The sequence below is a fragment of the Oryza sativa genome, chromosome 11 (genome assembly GCF_034140825.1).
Source record: "Oryza sativa Japonica Group chromosome 11, ASM3414082v1".
NCBI classification, from domain to species: Eukaryota; Viridiplantae; Streptophyta; class Magnoliopsida; order Poales; family Poaceae; genus Oryza; species Oryza sativa.
Genome location: NC_089045.1, coordinates 26,343,283 through 26,349,994, shown reverse-complemented (window position 1 = coordinate 26,349,994; position 6,712 = coordinate 26,343,283).

The window sequence follows — 6,712 nt, the reverse complement described above, 5'->3', positions numbered from 1 at the left end:
GGTTATATTACTCAGCAATAAGGAAAATAATTCCTGTTCAGGTCTTTATGAACACAAGAGGCCAAGAAATCAGATCCTTGCTGCTTAGGAGGAAGTAATGTTCAATCATAATCAAGTCGTACTTTGAATGACACTTTGACAGAACAGCTGAATAAGACAAATATAAGTTAATCGCTAAACATCTACTCCTCTAACCCATTTTAAGTGTAATTGTGGGTTTATGCATCTAATATTTGACCATCTACCATATTTAAAAATTTTATAAGAAAACTAAAAGAAATTAAGTCACATATAAATTATTATTCATATTCTATCATCTAATAACAATAGAAATACAATCATAAAAAAATTAAAAAAAGACGGACGGTCATACAATGGACACGAAAATCTATAACTACACTTAAAATGGGACAGTGAAAGTAATTATTCTTAATCTAAAATTCAAATGATCTGCCAGAGCTGTAATTCTCTTCTTCTAAAACCAGAGTTCTTGCCCTTAATGAAAAAGAAAATCTGAAATGTGAAAACTGGTTAAGATTGTACGCATGGTTCATCGAATCATGAACTGCGCAGCTCACGCATCATCGTCGTCATCGGGGAACAGCCACGTCACCGGCGTCTTCCCGTCGACGAGCGGCTGCCGCGGCAGCAGCTCGCTGACCTTCCCGTTGGCCATGTCGTAGACGGCGGCGTGGTAGGGAGGCCGCGGCTGGCGCACAGTCCGGAACGACATGCCGTCGGTGTCGTCGAGGAAGAAGATCTTGTCGGCGTCGTCCAGCGACGGCACGGCCCGCGAGCTCAGCCGGCCGACGTAGAGCGCCTCGCCGCCGGCGTCCAGCCTGCTCACCTCCACCCACCGCCGCGACGCCATGTCCGGCACGTACACGGCGAACCCCCGCGTCGTCCCGGCGTCCGGCATGACCCGGCTCACCATCAGCAGCGGGCCGGCGCGCGACGCGACGAGGTAGTGCGTCCTGGTGTGCCACGGCCGCGCCGCGCGGTCGCCGCGCACGACGCGCTCGACGCGGGACACCACCGGCTCGCCGGTATCCTCGTACCCGACGTCGAACGCCACGAGGTCCTCGCCGTGGGTGAGCGCTTAGAGGCGGCCGTCGTGGTGGAACGCCGCGTCGTCGTACCACCGCCACCGGTCGCGCGCGCTGAGCGACCACGAGAAGCCCTCCATGGTGCAGAGCGCCACCTTGCCGAAGTGCTCGCGGCCGACGACGGCGGCGACGAGGCCGGCGTCGTACGGCGACATGACCAGCTTCCGCACGGACATGTCCTCGGCGCGGGCGTCGCTCTGCGCGGCGCCGTCGCGGTCGCCGTCGCCGTCGCGCCACGGCGCGCCGACGACCTCGATCGCGTTGTCGCGGATGCGGACGGTGTCCTCGGACAGGGCCGGGAGCAGCCTCGTCTTCCCCGTCAACGGGCTCGTCAGGCGGAGGACGTCGAACTCCTCGTCGTCGAACAGGAGCCAGCCGTCGCACGCCGCGACGTAGCCGGCGCGGTCCTCGCCGCCGCCGTGGACATGGGGCAGCTCCGCCGTCTCCGGGAACGTGAACAGCTTGCCGTCCGGGAGCGCGAGGTGCGCGACGGCCACCGGAACGTCTTGCTCGCCGGCCATAGGCGGCGGCGGCGCCAGGGCTAGCTCGTCGGCCATGGAGGAGAATCAATGGCGTCGCGGCGCGCCGCGTCGCGAGGTGCGGATTAGTGGCGTCACTCTGGGGAGTAAAATTGGTAAGTTTCTAGTAGTATTTGAAAGAGGCAAAGAGGTTGGCTAAATTCGATTCGAATCTTGGAGATTGAAACGGATACGAACGAACTCCGACACGCGCACCAACTTGTAAAGAAACTAGCTGATTTTATTTGGAAGTTCAGCAAGTTTAATTTTTCATACAAGGAAACTAGTGCCGGTTTCTACGTTTAATTGTACGTGTTCCCGGGATCAAAATGAGGAGATTAATTTGATCAACTAATGAATTTTAAGCATGAACTGATGAACACGCATGGTTGCCACTAGCTAGGCCGAATGAACCACGATACTCTCTCTTAGTCAAAATTTTAGAACCGTACCCGTTCATCTCAAAATATAATTCGTATAACCGTAACTCGTCGCTGCCGGAATTTTCTGTTAAAATTATAAGCACATAATGATTTAATTTATTTCATGACATTGCAGATGTAAACTAGATTGAACGCATCTTTAGATGTACACATGTAAACTAAGCAGTAAAACATGAACAGATCATATATGCGCAACATCTAGTTTATATCTGCAATGTCATGATTTATTTATGGAATAAATTAAATTATTATGTGCTTATAATTTCAACATTTTCAGGATTCTCGCCGGGTGATGCATCGAGGATCGTTGACACAGATCGATTAATTGTATAGCGCTGCTCAATCGGAGTTGAAATTAAATCAAGCCCGGTGAAAACTTGAATCGAATGAGGATTCTTCTTTCAGCTGGCTAATGGCTTTAACAATCGGTTGAATCGAATCTGAATCCACGTGTGGTTTTGGGCTGTTGCCTTGTGCAAGATGGCGCGAGTACACGAGCTGGGCCGTGTTTGATGGGCCTCCAAGACGCATGGGCTAATGCAAGTAGGCCATGAAGTTGAGCCCATAATTTGCACGACAGCCCAATGCTTTTTTTTTCCTTATTTTACCGTCATGTCTCCTCCAATTATCCATTTCGGTTTCAGGAGATGTTGCGGTTGCACGGAGTGACGCAGAGCAACAGCAGGGTTGTGGCATCTAAAATCATGGTCATCTTTTTTTATTTTTTTTCTAGAAAACGTCATGAACTGAGCAGAAATGATTAGTGTCACTTCCCAAAAATTAACTAGTAGAAGGAACATGAATGGCAGCAGATCAAATCTGTGTACCTAGCTGCCTCATGACAACATGATGCTTAGTTTGCTAACAGCTACTACTCCCTCTTTCCACCGGATTCATAGCACTATGAATCTAAACATATATATATATATATTCTTATTCATAGACAGGATATGTCAAATTCGATTCTAGGTTACTACATATTAGGACAGATGAAGTCTTGTTTTTTACTACACTAACACTCTAATTTCATTGGTAAGCACCTTAACAACCAATCGAGTTACGCTCATTTTGTTCCTTGTTACTTGTATGCAATTTCACAATTGTTGTTCTGTACCATTCAATATGATAGGACAATTCACAATAACTTACATCGTAGGTAAGGATCGCTACCATTGCTAGCGATAACTATTGGAGAATATAACGGCTAATTCATGGTTTCTTCAACAAAAATATACTCTTTTTCTCCCATAATATAGTAATGTAGAATCGGTAGGCGACGTACCCGTCGACAGCGAGGCGCCTGTGGTGACTTCGTTAATTTCTCCAGGATTTACCGGCCCAGTCTTCGAAGATACTTATAGGGGTAGGGTTTGCGTGCGTGTGTTCATAGGGGTGAGTGCGCGTGCGTTGTGAGTGTCAACGTTGTATTGTGTAATTCTAAAAAAAATTAGACAAATTTATTATATATTCCCTCTGTTTTTAATAGATAACGCCATTGACTTTTTCTCACATGTTTGACCATTCATCTTATTCAAAAAATTTATGTAAATGTATAAGATATAAATCACACTTAAAGTACTATGAGTGATAAAACTACTCATAACAAAATAAATTATAATTATGTAAATTTTTTAAATAAGATGAATGGTCAAATATGTGAGAAAAAGTCAATGGCGTCATCTATTAAAAAACGGAGGTAGTATGTAGTTTTATTACAGGAGGGAATACATATTTACCCCCGATGAATCCATATTTTTGCTGACAAGTGGGCCACGCCAACGGGTAGTTGGCGTGCCGTCGAGCCCGTGGGGAATGGCTTCCTCGCCACCGCCGCTGCCGCCCGCCGCCAAGACTCGCCGTCGCCGGCGGCGTCGCCACTTGGAAATAAATCCGGCGCACCCTCGCCATGGGAACGGGCACGTGCTGGCGCAAATCGAGGGCTCCGCGCGTGCGTACTGTAGCTGGCTCGCCGTCGTGGTGCCAGGCGAGCCGGAGCCGGCGAGGCGTCCCCTTGCGGAAACCGCTCCTGGATCGCCGGAAAGTTAGCTCAGAGGACTAGAGGATGAAGATCTTTAGGATTTTGCCGGCGGCGGGAGCTTCGTCTCTGCATCTTATCAGCATCAGGTGTTCTTCGATTTCGGTAGAGGGTAAATTGATGGCAATCAGGCAATGCATGGTAGCGCGAAGCAGATTTTTGTGATGCGTTGATCCAACAAGAAGCTACACAAATGCCCAATGCTTCTCAATTCGGTTGGATTGCTGCTTCCTTTTACTTCCAAGTTCCAACTGCTTGTTTGCTCCTTGCTTCCATCAGTGTGCTCCGTTGCTCCTGCTCACTGTATTAGTATAATTGTGTTCCAAGGATTATAAGATATTATTTTTGGTTGCTGGAGCTCGATCAAAAACTTCTTCACACACTTTAATTGGCAAGCTACTAACAAACTGCTCCTTGTGTAGGGATGTCCAATTGTCCTCCATTGGTTTTAGTTTAGTTTGGATCATCACAAATTATGACTGTGTGTGCCCATGTAACAGAGATGGGAAATGTCAATCATCTGTCGTGTCACAAATAGAATACTACAGTATGATTTGGTATGCATTCAATCATATGCATCCTAATTTAAGCCCCTGATTATATACCTGTGAGTCATAGGTTCTTATCATGAATTGGTTGGTAACATGTTCCTGTCATCATGGACGGGTCAGTTTCTTGGCCATTGTGGACTTCAGTACTATTTAAGATTTGCAACTTGTATAAAAAGACGGAAGGGGAAAATCCACGGAGGGTCAGTAGTGTTTGTTTTCTAGACATCAAACAAGGTGGGGCTCTTTATACTGCACGGGCTTTCTTATCATCTATTCCCACCTGACTTATTTTCTGAGATGCATTTCTCCAAGTAATTGTATAGGGTTTGGAATTTCTTTTGTTTTTTATATTCATCATGCTATTCTCCTATATAATAAATAGGACCCTGTCCCTTTATTCTTTCCAATGCCCCTTCTTAGGGGACGGCTGATACGCGATCAGCCGCGCGGGGGGGGGGGGGGGGGGGGGTCGCCCCCTCCTCTATCTAGTCTACCATATATACATGTATGTATATGGTATATACATATGTATATATATATAAATATGTATATATATATAAATATATTTTTATGAATATATTTTTAATTTATAAAAAATATATACACATATACAAAGTTTAGATATGACGCGATGTATACAAACTTTATATACATACGTATTAAAAAATAAAAAAAAATAGAAAATACACAAGTATACAAAATTTATATACGCGTATACAAACTTTACATACTTGTATACAAACTTTGTATACGTACAAATACAAACTTGGTATATATACTAATACAAACTTTGTATTCATACACCTTGAAAAAACATAAGAGAAACCGGAAGGAAAGAAAAAAGGAAAAACCAACCGAACAGAAACAAAAAAAAAGGGAAAACTCGGCCCTCCCTCCTCCCCCGCGTGGCGCGTCTGCCGCCCCCTCTCTACGCGCGACACGTGTCCAGTCGCGCGGGGAAGGGCGCGCGCGACTGATCACCAACTAGCCTTCTCGCCCTTCTTGTCCTCTTCTCTCTTGCAGGCACGTCCTGCTATCTTTGTTACATGTATTTCTCCATGCCATGGTATCTGATTCATTTTACTTATCTCTTGCTATTCAGCATGCAGTCCATGGGACCCGGTTCAATTCGGATCTTTTGCTCTTATCTTCTTGTATCTACTCATCGTGAGGCAGAGACATCTAAGTTGACTCAAGTTGTCCAATCAGGATCAGGCATGGTTTAAATGGGATTGCTATGATTGCCTGGTTGTTGCTTGACCACAGCTTTAGCCATCAAGGTTAGGCAATCTTATTGTCAACTATGACTTATTTTGAGCATGGGTATGATTGTCTTATCATCAGGTACAGCTAATCAACAAAGCCTTAGAGGACACTCTTTGTTTAAGGCAACATAACATGTTGTTGGTGGCTTGTTGGTCTCATAGGAACAATACTATTTCACCAACTGTGCAACTTGCATATATAGTTAGTGGAAACAAAACTCAAACACATATTCTAATGGAATCTCAAAGTAAATGGATCTCATCTCCAACCAATCTTATAAATATATACATCTGTAGTCTTCTCTTGTTGAATACTCCTAGACAGTCGGCCATTAGTGACAACAAGCAACTTTGAAGGTTGCAAACTAATAATTAAATCAGAGTCAATACGATTTAGGGGGAAAGCATACCCTATAAGGTTCCAGTATTGTTGATGTGATACAAGAAGAGGATGCTTAATACAAACTTCTCTTTAGTTCCAACCATTACTATGATCCTACATTAATTCATTGTATGATATGCTGTTGCTGGTGATAACTGGTAAGACCAATGGTTTCCATCAGTTAATAGAGAGTTCAGATTTCTTCCTCTTTCTTTTCTTCATGTCCCCCAATTTCATGCCTGATTTGTCTGTGCTGATCATGCAGTGTTAGCAGAAGTTTAATGACTGATGTGCACATTTCTATTTTCTGGCCTTCTGGGGAATTATAGTTGAAGAGATCTTATTTGGACTTTGGTAGGATCAATTCATCTGAGCACATACCACGCCCTTTGTGCATCACTCTGTCGCCTAT